Genomic DNA, 18,645 nt, shown 5'->3' with positions numbered 1-18,645 from the left:
AATAAAAGTTTAAAAAGGCTAGTATCCTATTCAGTGAGGATGGTTTGGGGTTAAAAAAAAATGAAAAGATGGGCTCATGAAGGAGTCCACCAGGTTTTAATACTCACAGATAGTACTTTGAAAGGAACATTTTAGAGACTTGAATAATATAATGAGAGCTGTATTTAGCTATAGTTAAGGTTACTGAGTGAAAGAATGGGTAAAATGGGGGAAAAAGAATAAACAAAAATATTTCAGCATTGTTGATAAGCTAAGCCTTAAATAGCAGAAAACATGCATTCTATTTAGTGAGTACAATAAATAAAAGTCAGTGTATGCATAGAGAAGTCAAAGAAATTTTCACAATTCAAGATGATTATTTAAATGAAGAAATATGCTTTGTTTGAGGAGCAGCATAGGATAAATAAAAAATTATTCCACAATCTATGGAAATTCTCAACATCCTTATCTTTGCTTGTTGTCCTTCTTCCATGCTCACCATTTCACTGTGGAATTCCTATTAGATCAAACCCATATCAATCCACCTATCTTCCATATCTTTGAACTACTATTTCAGAATGTTTTTTCTTTTTCTCTGTTTACCGTGTTTTTGATTTTTTATAATATTCTGTGTATTTATGCTATAACTGACACTAGTTGAAGCTTTATTATGTTTAATAATTTTATCTTTTCAAACATTTACAAGTTGATATTACATAGATGTTCATATATATATAAAATAAATCTCTCTTTGTCTCTCTCTCTCTCACACACACACACACACACACACACACAGGTTAAAAAGGAATAATGGAAAACATGTTGCAGGCAAAGAGAAACTGATAGTAGTGAACTTGATGACATTCCATAGCAGCAAACTTGATGACATTCCATAGCATGTATAAGCATAAAGAAGACACTCTATAATGATAATGAAAGTAATTCAAAACTTATTCTTTATAAAAATATAAAATTCTGAAATATATATTAACCTCTTTTATCTGAATAAAAGTATCTATAAAACCTATAGAAACTCTATGCATAAAGTCTGAAAAGTTGGCCGGCGCCGCGGCTCACTAGGCTAATCCTCCACGTAGCGGCGCCGGCACACCGGGTTCTAGTCCCGGTCGGGGCGCCGGATTCTGTCCCGGTTGCCCCTCTTCCAGGCCAGCTCTCTGCTGTGGCCAGGGAGTGCAGTGGAGGATGGCCCAGGTGCTTGGGCCCTGCACCCCATGGGAGACCAGGAAAAGCACCTGGCTCCTGGCTCCTGCCATCGGACCAGCGCGGTGCGCCGGCTGCAGCGCGCCGGCTGTGGCTGCCGTTGGAGGGTGAACCAAGGGCAAAGGAAGACCTTTCTCTCTGTCTCTCTCTCTCACTGTCCACTCTGCCTGTCAAAAAAAATAAAATAAAAAATAAAGTCTGAAATGTTCAGTGCTTTCCCCCCTTAGTTGTAAAATAAGTCTAACATGGTCCCCTAGCACAGCGTCTATTTAATGGTCACTCAAAAACTTCCCAGTAGTAGGTAAAAAAGAAGTAACGATATATGCATTAAATAATGAAAGTGTCATTATTCACATTGCAATTTAGAAACTTGTAAAACTCATACTAATGTAACTGATTAACTGAAATCAGTTGAATTAACAAAATCTTTGACTTATGGTTAATATACAAAATTAAGAATATGCATGCAATTGCGTCTGTAGATTGGAAATTTTATAAAGGTTATAAATCTTTCCAAATTGATCTATACTTTCAATGGAATTCAAATTATAATTTCAGCAGAATATTTGATGGGTAGAAATTAATAATCTTGTTACCAAAAGGTAACAAATGACAATGATAGTCAAAGGAACCCAGGATCGGATAAAGGTTTCCCTAGGATGAGGACAACTGTTCCTGGAGAGTAAGGCCAGAACATGGAATCAAGGAAGCATCCCTGCATACCAGGGATAAATCCCACTTGGTCTGGGTGGATGATCTTTCTGATGTGTTGCTGCATTCTATTGGCGAGAATTTTATTGAGGATTTTTGCATCTATGTTCATCAGGGATATTGGTCTGTAATTCTCTTTCAGTGCTGCATCTTTTTCTGGCTTAGGAATTAAGGTGATCCTGGCGTCATAGAAAGAATTTGGGAGGATTCCCTCTTTTTCAGTTGTGCTGAATAGTTTGAGAAGAATTGGAGTCAGTTCTTCTTTAAATGTCTGGTAGAATTCAGCAGTGAATCCATCTGGTCCTGGGCTTTTCTTTGTTGGGAGGGCCTTTATTACTGTTTCAATTTCTGTCTCAGTTATGGGTCTGTTTAGGTTTTCGATGTCTTCCTGGTTCAATTTAGGTAGGTTGCATGTGTCCAGGAATCTATCCATTTTTGATAGATTTCCCTGTTTACTGGCATGCAAGTCCTTGTGGTAATTTCTGATGATTCTTTTTATTTCTGTGGTGTCTGTTGTTACATTTCCTTTTTCATCTCTGATTTTATTGATTTGGCTCTTTTCTCTTCTTTTTTTAGTTAGTTGGACCAATGGGGTGTCAATTTTGTTTATTTTTTCAAAAGACCAGGGTCCAGAGGGCAGAGGCAGATAGAATCTGGGCTCCAGCAGGGAGCTAGCTGCTCTCAGCAGAAAGGGCCCTGTAGTTCATACCCATTCCATTTGCAAAGTCTTCCCTCCAAATCCTCAGAGGTTTGGCTGCAGGAATCACCTCTCCTCCCTTGGATGCTTGATTCCTTTAATAAAGTGATGTTGCATTTTGCATATAACCCACAGCCCTCCCACATATCTTAAATCAGCCCTAGATTACTTAGCATACCTAATACAGTACAAAAGGTATGTAAATAGTGTTACACTGTATTGTTTAGAGAATGATGACCAAAAAAATGGTCTGTACATATCCAACATAGATACAGTAATTTTTATTCTAGAGCCAGAGAAACTGAAACAGAGCCCAAACCAGAGACAGAGAGGCCCCAACATCTGATTCACTCTCCTGTGCCCACCGTAGCCCGGGCTGGGCCAGAACCAGAGCCAAGAATTCAATCTAAGTCTCTCACATGGATGGCACAGGTATAACTACCATTATAACATTATAACTGCCATTAGCTACCACCTCCCAGGGTATGCATTGGCTAGAGGCCAAAATTGGGAGCCAGAGCTTGGAATTGAAACCAGGCATTTCAACATGGCACACAGGCCTCTTAACTGATGGACCAAAGACCCATCCCTTTCTGAGTATTTTTGGCTCACAGTTGCCTGAATCTGCAGGGGCAGAACACACAGATGTTCAGGGCTGTGTTCACCTTCTAATCTTTCCAGGTGGGACTGTACATGATGCATCCAAACCACATTCACAAGGACCAAATAATTAAAATCCTCAATGATTAAAAACTGTAGGTCAATTAGTTTCAAAACAACTAGTGAGTTCTCAGTTTAGACTGTGAGGTTATGCTTGTTTAGGACACAGGACAGAATCACAGATTCTTAAAAATGAAAATAGCCCTGGAAATCATATCAGAGTCATTACACAATACAACTCCAAGGTACAGATTCACATCAAATTTTATATATGTAATACCTGTGGTATATGCAGTATTGCCTAGATCATGTAGTCATCCCATAAATCGTATACAACAGAACCATCTGTAGACATGCACAGAGGTCCCACTTTACACAGCCTTTGTGAATCTAAATATCTGAAACTGAGACCCAAGAATCTATATTAATGTAATTTCCCTAGGATACCTAAAGGCACAGCCAGGTTTAGACCAGTTTTTGTCAACTGATAAAGCTAGAATAGTAATAATGAAAAGAATGGTAAAATAATTATAGCCATTATTGGTGTTTATCGCCCAATACTGTTATTAGTTAACATGCATTGTCTTAATTTAATTTTGAGAGATATTATTCATAGTGTTATCCACTTATCACAGACATAGAAAGAGAGGGAGTTGGAATAACCCTCTAAAGTTACCCACCTAGAGCTGGCCAGGGCAGATCTGCTCAAGCTCCAGCATGCTACAACATAGCTGTGAAGAACACACCAAGTTATACAGAAGCAAAATGTTCACTTCTGCTACAGAGCCAATAATCATATCACTGATTTTATTTTATTTTATTTTTTAATTTATTTGACAGGTAGAGTTATAAACAGTGAGAGAGACAGAAAGGTCTTCCTTCCATTGGTTCACTCCACAAATGGCCGGTACAGCTGGCACTGTGCCGATCCAAAGCCAGGAGCCTGGTGCTTCCTCCCGGTCTCCCATGTGGGTGCAGGGGCCCAAGCACTTGGGCCATCCTCCACTGCCCTCCTGGGCCACAACAGAGAGCTGGACTAGAAGAGGAGCAACCAGGACTAGAACCCGGTGCCCATATGGGTGCCAGCGTCACAGGCAGGAGATTAACCAAGTGAGCCATGGCGCCAGCCCCAGATCATTTTTTTTTTTTTATGTGTAAAGCATCTGCCATCAGTCCTTGGGAAAACATTTTTCATTCATTTCACTGAAATAAGTGTGCCAGGAGCAAGAGACAAGTGGGAGAGCCATATGTATTTTCCTCCAAGAAGTGCCCTTGGAGGTGGTCACCTGAAGTGTGGATGCGCCTGACTATAGCCTCTCAGCCAGGGCTCTCCCAGACTAGCACACTTCATCTCCACCAGACCCAAAAAGTGGATTCCTTTATGTCCAGTGTAGCCTAGAAAGCTCCCCCATGGTTGACTCTCGTTTTTATCTGCTCTGGAGGAGCAGGGACTGGATCCAGCTCCACAAGGGAGACTGAATACTGCCATTGACTTGTGGGTACATTTATGCAGTCTTCATTATATCTTGCCTTTGTGCTAAGGATGCTAAGGTTCTCCTTTATATTTGTTTAACATAGAGAACACAGAACGTGGGCAATGGCTCACAGATAGAAACATAATTATGCCCTGGTCCTGTCCCCTCCCTTCCACAGACTGAACATTATTGTTCCTTCCTGGGACACCCCCTTCTGCTGCCCCACCCTCTATCCCTGCCTAACTCTTGCTATTTCGCCTTTCATTTCAGTGTCATTGTCTCTCAGAATTTTTTCTGACTGATTGTTTGAACCCCACTTTCTGAAATACTGTGATTCCTATTTATAGTAGCTCATCATTGATATAACACTCGCTCTCAACCAGATACTGCTTCCATTGCTTTACATATGGTAACTGATTTATGTAGAGTGTTGTTGGCTGAGAAATAATAGGCTCAGAGAGAGTAAGAGATTGAGATCGCACAGCTAGTAAAAGGCAAAGGCTAGTTTAGAATCCAGAATTCTTGTTCCAGAATCTGCGAAAGATGCAGTATATTTGGGACAACATTTTCTGATGTGTGTTTGGGGATGCAAAAATAAAACCAAAATTCTATAGTTAACTGTATATTAGACCTACATACTGAGGGCAACTGGTCTGTACTTCCATGGGGACATCCCCTTCCTTCCTCGATATCACACTCTACCTGTGTTTCTAGGACTTTCTCTCACTACAAGTTTGAATTTGCTTCAGAACCACATGTCTAGTAGCAAATGTATGGGCACTTTAGGTTGGACAGTGTACTTAATCTCAAGGAATATCAGGGAGTGCTAGAGCTTTCTTGGTAGTTAAAAGTCTAAGATTCATTTTCTTTCATGATTAAATCTGTGTTAGTTAAGGATCTTTTCTGGAATGGTAGCCCAGTGTGACAGAAAGATATTTAAGAAAATCTGTAACAGTGATGGAACTGATAATTAATGATGCTTTTCAGGAAAATCTCCAATCAGGTGATTATTTTTCTTTAAGCTTGACTCTGACACTCCAAAGTTAGATTCCTCATAGTCAGGCCAGGTCTGAAGTTTTGCCCTGGATAGGTTACATCCACCCTTTCTAAGCCCAGGTATATCAGACCTCACACTGTCCATGTTACAAGATGCTGTGCCTTCCTGGATACTGGATTTCCCAAAACCCTATCCATCTATAAGCCTTCTTACCAGCCTCACAGTGCCTCTTTACAGTGGACTGTCTCAGGAACTCACACATAATTCTGTGCCTGCAGGGAACTTCCCAACACAGATGTCCAGGAGCAGAGCTATTTAAAATCACCTGCTTGAGAACAGGAACTGAACCTTTGTACAGCAATGGAGAGCACTGCAATCAAGTAGGGGCTCTAAGGGAAAGAAACATGTTGTGAAAGTGTCCAAGGGGTAAGGATTGTCGGGGTATCTTTGACAGCCAGGTCCTGATTCAATCATTGAGGGTATGTCAAGGTAGATGTGGAGCAGCTGATTGGGAAAAATGCCTTGTGAACTCTTTGCCACAGCCCCTGTCTGACATTGTCCTTTCAGACTCCATCCCAGGATACCTGCTGTTCTCTCCAAGAGGCCCTCGCCATGGGTTTCAAAGGAGGTGAGAATTATCTTCCAGGACTCAGCAGGAGAATCCAGTGCCTAAGACATCACCCCAAGGGAATGCTAGAGAAGATGGTGAGAGTTCCCAGGTCCCAAGAGCTGCTCATGAGCCAGACCCTGCAATTTCTTCAAGACAGAGGGGCTGTCCCTCGGAGCCGTCTGTACAGTTCTCTTCACCTCTTTTCCTCATCCAGGGCTACTGCTATTCCCCTGTGTGATGAAGCCAGCACAGCGCTGGGGACGTCATCCAGGAAAGCCAGGGCTGCAAAAGGAGGACGCACAGAGCATGGGAGCCATGTGAGTACTAACTGCTCAAAGTGATGGAGTCAGCATGGTGCACACAAGTAGATGCCTTGGGTCAGGCCCTGGTGAACTGTGCCATAATTCTGGGTATTGTGACAAGAGAGCTCTTAATTAGGCAAGCCATGTCACTCACATAACAAGGCGGTGTGCCTCTTGCTGACACTATGATGCTGCTGCGTAGTGAATCCTCATGCTTGAACAACACCCCTGAGTAGCAGATCTTCTCACTTGATTGTCTTTGCTTTGGTTACAGAAAGACTAAGATCTCAAAATCCAGCATACTTTAACAAGTGGGCAGGACTTTCTGTTATAATGTGGAGGTATACTTGTTTTTTCCACGTCCTCACTAGCATTTACTGTTTTTTGATTTATATATGAGAGCCATTCTAAAAGGGCTGAGGTGAAACCTCATTGTGGCTTTGATTTGTACTTTCCTGATGGCTGGTGGTGATCCTAAACATTTTTTCATGTGTCTGCTGGCCATCGAAATTTCTTCTCTTCTTTCTTTAAAGAAAGATTTTTATTTTATTTATTTGAGAGACAGAGTTACAAAGAGAGGGAGGGAGGGAGAGAGAGAGAGAGAGAGACTTCTTCCATCTGCTGGTTCACTCCCCAAATGGCTGCAATGGCCAGAGTTGAGCTGATCCAAAGTTGAAGCACCCTGCATACCAGGCATAAATCCTGCTTTCTCTGAATGAATGATCTTTCTGATATGTTGCTGGGTTTGATTATGTAGTATTTGTTGAGGATTTTGCATCTATGTAAATCAGGTTATTGGTCTAAAGTTCTCTTTCTCTGTTGAGTTTTTCTGGTTTAGGAATTAGGGTGATGCTGCCTTCATAGAAGGAGTTTAGGAGGACTCTCTCCCTTTCAGTTGTTTTGTATAGCTTGAGAAGAATTGGGATTAGTTCTTTAAATGTCTGGTCGAATTTAGCAGTGAAGCCATCTGGTGCTGGGCTTTTCATTGTTGATAGTCTTTATTACTGATTGAATTTCCATCTTGGTTATTGATCTGTTTAGATTTTTGTGTCTTGCTGCCTCACTTTTAGTAGATTGTATGTGTCCAGGTTTATATCCATTTCTTCGCTCGTTGTAGCAATTCCTGGTAATTCTTTTTATTTCTGTGCTATTTTTGTTACATTTCCTTTTTCATCTCTGATTCTAATGATTTGGGTTTTCTCCTTGGTTTACTTTTTTTGTTGTTTATTCAGGCTAATGGTGTTTCAATTTTGTTTATTTTTTCCAACAAAAGAATTTTCATTTCACTGATCATTTGTGATTTTTTTGTTTCAGTTTTGTTTGTTTCTTATCTAATTTTAATTATTTCATTCCTGCTACCAACATTAAATTTGATTTGTCATTTTTCTGGGTCCTTGAGATACATTGATTGCTTAGTTATTTTCCAATTTATTAATACAGGCACTAATTGTTACATAATTCCCTCTTAACTCTTCTTTTCTGTATCCCATAAATTTTGATATGTTGCATTGTCTTCTTCATATTTTTCCAAAAATTTTTTGAATTCTCTTTTAATTTCTTCTATGACCCACTGATCATTCAGGAGGATGTTGTTCAGTCATGTATTTGCATGTGTTCTAGAGTTTCTTGAGTTCTTAATTTTCAGATTCAGTTCCATTGTGGTCCAAGGAGATGCATGCTATGATTTCATTTATTTTGAATATGCTGAGACTTGCTTCATGGCCTAGTATATGGCCTATCCTAGAAAAAGTCCCATGCACTAATGAAAAGAATGTGTATTCACTGTGGCAAAAAAAATGACCTAAGTGAAAGACCTCTGTGAGTGAGATCCCAGTGGAAAGAACAGATCATTCAAGAAGGAGGTACCTTTCTCTGAAGGGAGGAGAGAACTTCCACTTTGACTATGACCTTGTCTAAAATATGATCAGAGTCGGTGAACTCAAAAGACCTCCATATCCTTGGCAACTCATGACAAGAGCCTAGGGTGATTACTGAGAGCATAAACAAGAGTGTCAATTTGTAAAGTCAACAACAGGAGTCACTGTGCACTTACTCCTCATGTAGGATCTCTGCCCTTAATGTGCTGTACATTGTGTTTTAATGTTGTAACTAGTACTCAAACAGTATTTTACACTTCGTGTTTTCTGTGTGGGTGCAAACTGTTGAAAGCTTTTCTTTTTCTTTTTCTTTTTTTTTTTTTTGACAGGCAGAGTGGATAGGGAGAGAGACAGAGAGAAAGGTCTTCCTTTTGCCGTTGGTTCACCCTCCAATGGCCGCCGTGGCCAGCGCGCTGCGGCCGGCGCACCGCGCTGATCCGAAGCCAGGAGCCAGGAGCCAGGTGCTTTTTCCTGGTCTCCCATGGGATGCAGGGCCCAAGCACCTGGGCCATCCTCCACTGCACTCCCTGGCCACAGCAGAGAGCTGGCCTGGAAGAGGGGCAACCGGGACAGAATCCGGCGCCCCGACCGGGACTAGAACCCGGTGTGCCGGTGCCGCTAGGCGGAGGATTAGCCTAGTGAGCCGCGGCGCCGGCCTTGAAAGCTTTTCTTAATATATGCTAAATTGATCTTCTGTATATAAAGATAATTGAAAATGAATCTTGATGTGAATGGAAGGCGAGAGGGAGCAGCAGAGGGAAGGGTTGCGGGTGGGAGGGAAGTTATGGGGGGAAAAGCCATTGTTGTCCATAAACTATACTTTGGAAATTTATATTCATTAAATAAAAGTTTAAAAAAAAGTGTGTATTCTGCTACTGTGGGATGAAAGGTTCTATAGATATTAATTAGGTCCATTTGGCCCATCTATTGTTTCTTTGTTGAATTTCTGTCTAGTTGATCTGTCCATTGATAAAGGTGGGATGTTGAAGACCCCCATTACTAGTGTATTGGAGTCTCTGTCTCCCTTTAGATCTATTGATATTTATTTGAAGCAGCCTGGCACCCTGGAATTGGGTGCATGTACTTTTATGATAGTTGCATATTCCTGTTGAATTGATCTCTTAATCATTACGTAGTGTCCTGCTTTGTCTCTTTTAACAGTTTTTATGTTAATGTCTATGTTGTCTGATATTAGGATGGCTGCACATGGTTGTTTCTGTCTTCTGTTACTGTGCAATATCTTTTTTCATCCTTACTTTCAGTCTGGGTCTATCTTTGTTGGTGAGGGATGTTTCTTGAAGGCATTAAATAAATGAGTCTTATCTTTAATCCATTTAGCCAGCCTTTATCTTTTAATTGGAGAGTTTAGGCCATTTACATTCAAGGTTACTATCAATAAGTCACGACTTGGCCCTGCCGTTTTTCTGTAAATATTCCTTCTGTTTGCTTTGGGTTTCCTTTGTACTTTTACCGTGAGATTTTCTGCCTTCACCTTTTTTCATAGTGATGACTATGTTTCTGTGTTTCTGTGTGTAGGACATCCTTAAACATCTTTAGTAAGGCTGGACAAGTGGTGACAAATTCTTTCTTTTATTATGGAAGGTGTTTGCTTAATTTTCATTCATAAGTGAGTGCTTTGCAGGGTACAGTCTTCTGGGTTGAAAGCTTTTCTCTTAATATTGGGCTGTGTCTCTCCATTCTCTCCTAGCCTGTTGAGTTTTGTACGAGAAATCAGCAACGAGTCTAATTGATAAGCCTCTGAAAGTAATCTGGCTTTTCTCTTGTGTACATTTTGGAACCTTTTCTCTATGTTTTAGTGCTGAAAGTTTGACTACAGTGTGTTGTGATGAAGAACCTTTCTGGTCATGTCTATAAGGAGTTTTATGTGCCTCATGTACTTAGACAACCCTTTCTTTCTCCAAATTGAAGAAGTTTTCTGTAATTATTTCACTGAATAGGCCTTCTCATCGGCTCTATCTTTCCACACCTTCAGGAACTCTCAGACCCATTTGTTGGGTCATTTGATAGTATACATAAATTTCCAACATTTATAATTTTTATAATTTCCTCTCCTTTTTTTGTTCTGACAAAAAACTTTATAAAGATTTCTCTTCCAGCTTCGATGGTCTTTCTTTTGACTCACCAAATATGTTGTTAAGGCTTTCCAATATATTTCTGTTTGACACGTTGAATTCTTCATTTCTAATATTTCATTTTGATTTCTCTTGAAAATTTCCATTTCAGGGGATAATTTCTCATTCACATCATGTAAGGATTTCTTTAATTTGTGGATTTCCTTCTGAGTAATCCTACAATTAATCTTTTGAATTACACTTCAGGTACTTCCTCAGTCTCTTAATCTTCACATTCTGATTTTGATGTGTTGTTGCATTCCTTGGGGAGGGCAAGTGAAGTTGTCTTTTTTCTTGATTCTTGAATTTCTGTGTTTAGTTTTAGGCATTTGTGAAAATATTGAATTCACAGGGCAAGATGGCGGTATAGCAGCAGGAGGTACCGAGTTGTGCAGCGAAAATGGATGATTAATGAGTAGAAGGGATACAAACAGCTGGCAGAATCCTGAAAAATTTATGTCCCGAAGTCCTCCAGAGGCTGCTCAGGTCCACTCCAGCAGAAGCAGAGAGAGGACTGAAGGATAGAGAATGAGCAGCACAGGAATGCAGTGAGGAGACAGGTGCCTCTTCCTCAGCAAACCAGGTGAGAGGTTGCAATCCCACAAAGATGCAGTGAGTGGGGACATTTGGTGAACAGTGCTTGGGGCTCTAAGCAGGAAGAAGGAGAAATTCTGAGGAATGGGTGGAGAGATAGAATATACCACAATCCATTGGTGTCTATCCCCCCCAACCAGAGATACAGTTAGCGGGATGAAACCATATTGGTTGTTTACATTTTTGTGTGTAGGCAGCATGCTGCCGTGTTCGCCCAGGTACGCATACTCATCGATTGCAGAGGCCACCTCACAACATGCACCACACGGGGACAAGGATCACAACAATTCAGAGTGATTTCCCACCCACCATGCAAGTTGTACAACAGCAAATAATGCTAAATGATAACCCTAGCTCGTTTTACAAACAAGTGAGCAGGGAGCCCAGCACCAGCAGGTGGGGCTTAGTGCACCAAAGCACTGGTACCCAGCTCCATCAGGAATCAGAAATAAACAAAGCTCAGGGAGGTGGTACTGCATGCACATAGCAGCTCATAGCAGAGGGAGATCAATTTAAAAATAAAACCAATCTGAAACCAAACAGAAATGCCAAAGAACAAAGAGACAATTCTGAATAAGAATAACGAAGAATTTGACCAGATAAAAAATGCAGTGGAATCTCTTAGTAATAGAACAGACGAAATAGAAGAGTGAATATCAGAACTTGAAGACAAACTTCCAAAAATAACAGTCAGAACAAACATAAGAAGAAAAATTTAGAAAATGAAGAGTTGGTTGGAGATTTACAAGATTCCATCAGGTGATCCAACGTACAGATCACATAGAAGTTCCAGAAAGTGTGGAAAGAGATAAATAATTAGAAGGCCTACTTAATGAAATTTTATCAGAAAACTTCCACAATAGGCAGATTGAAAGAGACATCCAAACACAAGAGATACACAGAACTGCCAATAGACAGGACCAGAAAAGGAGTTCACCACGACACATTGTGGCAATACTCAGCTCAGTGAAACACAAAGAACAGATCTTAAAATGTGCCTGAAAGAAATGACAAATTACATTCAGAGGTAATCCAATTAGACTCACCCCAGACTTCTCATCTCAAACCTTACAGGCAAGGAGACAATCACAAGATAAATTCCTAGTCCTAGAGAAAAAAAAAAACTGTCAACCCAGAATACTGTACCCTACAAAGCTTTCATTTATGAATGAAGGAGAAATAAGGATTTTCCACAACAAACAGAAATTGAAAGAATTTGTGTCTTCATGTCCATCCCTATAACACTGGCTCAAGGATGTGCTATACACAGAAACACAGAAACAGGAACTTCGCTACAAAAGAAGATGAATGTAGAAAATGACCCAGCAACAGTACAAACAAAATCCAAAACACATAAACAGGTCTATTTAAGGAAACTAGGCAGGGAATATATAATATTTAACAATAATCACACTGAATGTAAATGGTCTCAACTCGCCAGTTAAGAGACACAGACTGGATGAATGGATTAAAAAAAAAGAAAACCTATTTATCTGCTGCCTAAAAGAAACACACATTACTAATAAAGACATATACAGACTGAAAGTGAAAGGAGGGAAAAAGATACTGCAAGCTAACAGAAACCAAAAAAGAGCTGGTGTGGCCATCCTAATATCAGACACAGTAGACTTTAACACAAAAACTATTAAAAGAGACAAAGAAGGATCAATTCAACAGGAAGATGTGACTATTCTAAATGTATATTCACCTAATTACAGGGTGCCTGGCTATTTGAAAGGATTATTAAGAGATTTAAAGGGAGATATAGACTTAAATACAATAGTAACAGGGGAACTGAATACCCGTCTTTCAGCAATGCACAGATCAGACAGAAAATCACCAAGGAAACAACAGAGTTAATTGACACTACAGACCAAATAGACCTAGCAGATATCCATGGAGCCTTCTACCGTACAGCAAAAGAGTACACATTCTTCTTCCCAGTGCATGGAACTTTCTCTAGGATTGACCATATATGCTAGGCCATAAAAGGAGTCTCAGCAATTTCAAAAAATTGAAATCATACCATGCATCTATCCAGACCACGATGTAATGCAGCTGGAATTCAGCAACTCAAGAATCTCTGCATCATATGCAAACACATGGAGAATGAACAGTGTGTTCCTGAATGAACAGTAGGTCACAGAAGAAATCAAAAGAGATATCATAAAATTTCTGGAAACAAATGAAAATGACAATACAACTTACCACAGTGTGTGGGATACAGCAAAAGCAATGTTAAGGGTGAAACTTTAAAGCAATTGGTGCTTATATCAAGAAACTGGAAAGGCACTAAATAAATGAACCATCTGTGCACCTCAAGGATCTAGAAAAGCAGCAGCAAACCAAACCCAAAACCAGGGAAAGAAAAGAAATAATTAAAATTGGAGAAGAAATCAACAAAATTGAAACAAAAAATACAAATGATCAGCAAAATGAAGACCTTGTTTAAAATTGACACACTGTTGGTTCAACTAACCAAAAAAGAGTGGGAGGGAGGGAGGGAGGGAGGGAGGGAGAGAGAGAGAGATAAGATTCAGATCAATAAAATTAGAGATGAAAAAGTAAATGTAACAGCAGACACTACAGAAATAAAAAGAATCATTGGAAACCATTACAAGGAGCTGTATGCCAACAAAACAAACTGGGAAACCTAGAAAATGAATAGGTTCCTGAACACATACAGCTTACCTAAATTGAGCCATGAAGACAAAGAAAACCTAACAGACACAGAACCAAGGTATAAATTGAATCAGTAATAAAGGCCCTCCCAACAAAGAGAGTCTGGTACCACACAGCTTCACTGCTGAATTCTACCAGACATTTGAAGAAATAACCCCAGTTCTTCCCAAATGACTCAAAACAATTGAAAGGGAGGGAATCCTCCAAAATTCTTTGTATAAAATCCTCAGTATAAGCATGGACCCCATTGCATTTACCCACCCTAGATGATCATGGAGCTCTGAGCAGCATGTGGAGCAGCTCACATTGATTGCCCAGAGACCCAGGTACACTTTGTGCAGTCACAAGTTCCCACAGTCTCAGCTCACTAGGCTCCCACAGTCAACAGGGTATAGAGGATCCACTCTGCTCTGCTAGCCTGTCCTGTCCACAGAGAGGCAGAGATGTTCCCAGAGCCAGCTGTCTGTGTTCTGCCTTGGCAGTTGGAGCCACAGTGCGTATGGTATGTTGAGAGGCTAGGGGTGCCTCACATTCCTACATGGGTGTCCAATCCTCCAAGCTGACTCAAAGTCAGTGGGGAACATGGATTTTCCCTCTGCTGGTATCTCTGGATCACATGCATGCACAACAGCCACCTGCTGAATAGTGTCTCCTCCCCGACTGGTTTCCAGGTGTGTGCCCCCAAGCTGCTGCCCCTGGTACTGCCCCTGGTACTGCTGAGAAGATGGCATCTCTGATGGCATCTCCTCTCAGCCCAATGCTGGGTGCCTGCCCAAGAGCTTCCAGAGCTGCCACCTTTGGTGCCTGCCCTCTCTCAGCCAGTTGCTGGGTGCTGTTGTGTTCAGATGAGGTGAGAGAAATGTGCTGCCATTTTTTTTACTGTGTCAGCAGTCACACTCTCCCTCTTAGGCTCCAGGCCAGACTCATGCCATGCTCTCCCTCTGTCTGTATCACTGTTGGCTTGGGTTGCTACAATCTGATCTCACCTCAGTCTCCAAAGTTGGAGCCTTCTCCAGCTATCAGCTCCTGGGGTCATGAGTTGGGTCTGTGTTCATGTTACACAACCAAATCTTCCACACAGATCCATGCCATTCCTCTTCCTTCCATAGTTTTCCACTGCAGTTTTCTCTAATTCTCCCATGACAATGTATATCCTGCTTTTTTATTATTTACTCTTAGCCTAGAGAAGTATGCCTTTCCCTATTTCAGCAACTTGGCACCTCCCCAGATGGAAGTTTTAAGTTAGATCATGTTATTCTTCTACAGACTTCCCTTCGCTTCCTATCTCCTTCAGAGTAAGAGCAACCACACTCTCAGTGGCATCAGGGTCTGCATTATATGGCCTCCTTCGATCTACTTTCCTACCATTTTTCTTTTCATTTCTCAACTCCAGCCACCCTGGGCCTCTGTCACTTCCTCAGTCTTTTCAGGCACTCTCATACTTCTAGATATTCGCACTGCTTTTTCCAGAATCCTAAAGCCCACCTTTTCACTTCTGTCAGAGCTCTGTTCACCTTCCAGGGAGTCCTTCCTCAGCCTACTTGTATGACACAGCAGTCTTTAACCTCTGCACCCCTTTCCTGTTCCTGTTTGATTCTCTCTCCTCAGCAGCTATCACCAACCTCTGGGCTATGTATTCTTTCTTTCTTTGCTCTTTTCTCCCATTCCTCCCACTCCTACAATATGGGCCTCATGAGAGTGGAGCTGTGTTTTAACCACGGCTGTGTATCCCAAGTGCCTGGAACCATGCTTCACTCATCTCAGCATTCAATAACTGTTTGTTGAATGAATGAGTTTTACACACATCACCTCTGTGACAGTACTAGAAGATAAAGATGCATTTATTCCATTCCACAAAGAAGGAAATGGAAGCTCAGAGGTTAGGTTGTATGCATTTTGTGATGGAACCTTTACTTGACTGCCCAGATTTGAATGTTGCTAGAGTCATTTCTATCAGAGAGACATAAATGTCAGGTTCTCCAAAGACGTGCCACGTGATCACCTACCAGCTGTCACACATGCTGAATAAGCAGGAATCTGTGGTGGTTATATGAGTCATCAGCTCTGACAGCAGAGCAGGGGTCCTGAGTGGTTGCGTTGGATGCTCTGGGAAAGGCTGCCATAATGAAGGTCCAGCTGCTGCTCAGTTCTCCCCTCAGTACCTCTGAGGCAACACCTGTGGTCACACAGACCCTCCCAGCTGAGGGGACTGGGATGTTTTTCTAGAGCTGGATGCCATAAAAGGATCACTGTGTGTAACTCCCAGCAGTGAAGGGCTGAGACTGAACCAGTGTCATCTCAGTGGCATTTAGAAAAGTAGCTTGGGGGGGAAGAAAGCTAAAAATCAGCCATAGGCACCCTTTGCAGATTCCTGGGTACCCTGAGACCCAGAGGGGTCCTGAAGGTAGTGAGTGCTGCTTCTCCATGAGGTTGTGGTTCTTGAGGAAGGTTTCAGTGAATCTGCTGACAATTCATTTGTAAGTGCACATTACTCAAATTCCTTTTGGAATTAAGGGCATGGAGTAGATTCTCCTGCTCTGATCCAGGCATTGAGCTGTCACGTCATAACATCTGCATTTTGGGGTTGTCATTTTCCTGTCTTGTCCTGCAAACAGGTGTGATCATCTAGGAGGAAAATAGATGAACTCAGAGATTAAATAGAGATCAAGAATTGAATTCAGTTGATAGTTGATTGAGTGGGGGTTCACTCCGAAATCCTTTTAATTCATGAACTTTATGCAAAATCTCTGTGCTCAGAAATGGAAGAACAACTTGTGGCAGCCTCAGCACTGAGATGTTGTGGTCAGCTCTGGCTACTGTAATAAAACATCATAGACCGGATGGCAGAAAGAATAGAGATTATTTCTGTCACAGTTCTGGAGGCCAGGAGTCTGAGGTCAGGGCACCAATATAGGTGGATAGTATAGTGAGGGCTCATTTCAGGGTCACAGAAGACTACCATCTTTCTGCGTCTTCACCTGGGGTGGGGGGGAGAGTGAGAAACAAGAGCAAACTTTCAGGTGTACTAATCCCATTATGAAGAACCTACCTTCATAAATTCATCGAAATCATATCTCTTTCCAAAATTACCATCTCCAAATGCTAAGATAATGGGATTAAAGCTTCAGTGTGAATGCTGAGAGACACAATACCTTCCACAGAAGGACTGAGGTTAATTCAGATGGGCTCTGTGGGAGCAGACTTAGCCTATGTGGGTGTCCCATAAGGTGATCAGAGGGCAAGAGGAAGTTCCTGTGAGCTTAGAGCATAGTGTGCGGATTACTAGCAATGGTTTATGCTCACGTAGACAGAACAGTTATGAGTTAGGCAGTGTTCAGAGTACTTTACTTTATCATAGATATATTTTTAAAGATTTATTTATTTATTCTAAAGGCAGAGTTACAGAGAGGCAGAGGCAGACAGAGAGAGAAATCTTCCATCTGCTAGTTCACTCCCCAGATGGCCACAATGGCTGGAGCTGCACTGATCCAGAGCCGGGAGCTTCCTACGGGTTTTCCACACAGGTGCAAGGGCCCAAGGACCTGGGCCATCTTGCACTGCTTTTCCAGACCACAGCAGAGAGCCGGATCAGAAATGGAACAGACAGGACTCGAACTGGTGCCCATGTGGGATGCTGGAGGTTCAGGTGGTGGCCTTATCTGCTGTGGCACAGTGCCAGCCCTATCGTAGGTATCCTTCAGTTTGTTCTATTCTTCCCTTCAGAGCCCATTAAGAGACAGGCTTCTGTGAGGAAACTGGTGCCGTTCCATTGAGGTGTCCCAATGTGTTGTTTTAGTAAAGAGCAATCTCAGAGTTGCAGGTAATTCAGTTGTTGCCCTGATCATATAACATCTTTGCATGTATTTGGGGACAGTTCAAAGAAAGACACATTATAAGAATATGGGGAAAGCCACTATAATCCAAAAGTTGTACTTTGGAAAGTTATATTCATTAAATAAAAGTTTAAAAAAAGAATATGGGATAAACATGGGTATTTCAACAAAGTTAATGGAAAATAGAATTCAGATATAAGCAGTATACAGGAGGGCATTTGGCCTATATGTTAGGAGGCCAGTAGAGAAGCCTGCACCCCATATTGGAGTACTTGGTTTTTATATGCATCTCTAACTCCTGAATCCTGACTCCTCTGTTAATACAGAGGGAAAACATTGGTGATGGTTCAAGTAATTGGGTTCCTACCATTCAAGGGGTGAGGCCTGGACTGAATTCCCAGCTCAATGCTGTGGAAATGTTGTGAGCATTTGAGCTGTAAAACAGTGGACAGGAGCTATCTGTCTCTCAAATTCTCAAATAAATTAAGAGTTTATTTTGGAACAAAAATTTTTATGCACCTAAATAGGAGTCATTAATAGGAAAATGTATGTTATGAAAAAATCTCTTCATAGATTTGAATTTTCCCTCCAAACAATCTTTATTTTCATTTTGTTTTTGACAGGCAGAGTGGACAGTGAGAAAGACAGACAGAGAAAGGTCTTCCTTCGCCGTTGGTTCACCATCCAATGGTCACTGCGGCCGGCGCATTGTGGCCGGCGCACCACGCTGATCTGATGGCAGGAGCCAGGTACTCATCCTGGTCTCCCGTGGGGTGCAGGGCCCAAGCACTTGGGCCATCCTCCACTGCACTCCCTGGCCACAGCAGAGAGCTGGCCTGGAAGAGGGGCAGCCAGGACAGAATCCAGCGCCCCGA

General features: G+C 41.6%; 1 long non-coding RNA gene across 24 annotated transcripts in view; it reads left to right on the top strand.

Annotated features, from left to right (window-relative positions):
* The window catches only part of LOC103346435 (neuroblastoma breakpoint family member 4), a 1,612,367-nt gene that overhangs the window by 1,558,196 nt on the left and 35,526 nt on the right, over positions 1 to 18,645 (top strand). For 16 of the 24 annotated variants that reach the window (XR_011380966.1, XR_011380977.1, XR_011380971.1 and 13 more), the window contains 4 exons: positions 6,019 to 6,166; positions 6,308 to 6,445; positions 6,565 to 6,667; positions 10,981 to 11,244. This is a non-coding gene — a long non-coding RNA (neuroblastoma breakpoint family member 4). Of the gene's footprint in view, positions 1 to 6,018; positions 6,167 to 6,307; positions 6,446 to 6,564; positions 6,668 to 10,741; positions 11,245 to 14,762; positions 14,788 to 17,473; positions 17,628 to 18,645 lie in introns of those variants that run through there. The other 8 variants (XR_011380968.1, XR_011380964.1, XR_011380969.1 and 5 more) reach the window with 8 other exon arrangements.

Source organism: Oryctolagus cuniculus, chromosome 12, assembly GCF_964237555.1.
Source record: "Oryctolagus cuniculus chromosome 12, mOryCun1.1, whole genome shotgun sequence".
NCBI classification, from domain to species: Eukaryota; Metazoa; Chordata; class Mammalia; order Lagomorpha; family Leporidae; genus Oryctolagus; species Oryctolagus cuniculus.
The sequence above is the reverse complement of the archived record's forward strand: the minus strand, read 5'-3'. Positions and strand labels throughout refer to the sequence as shown.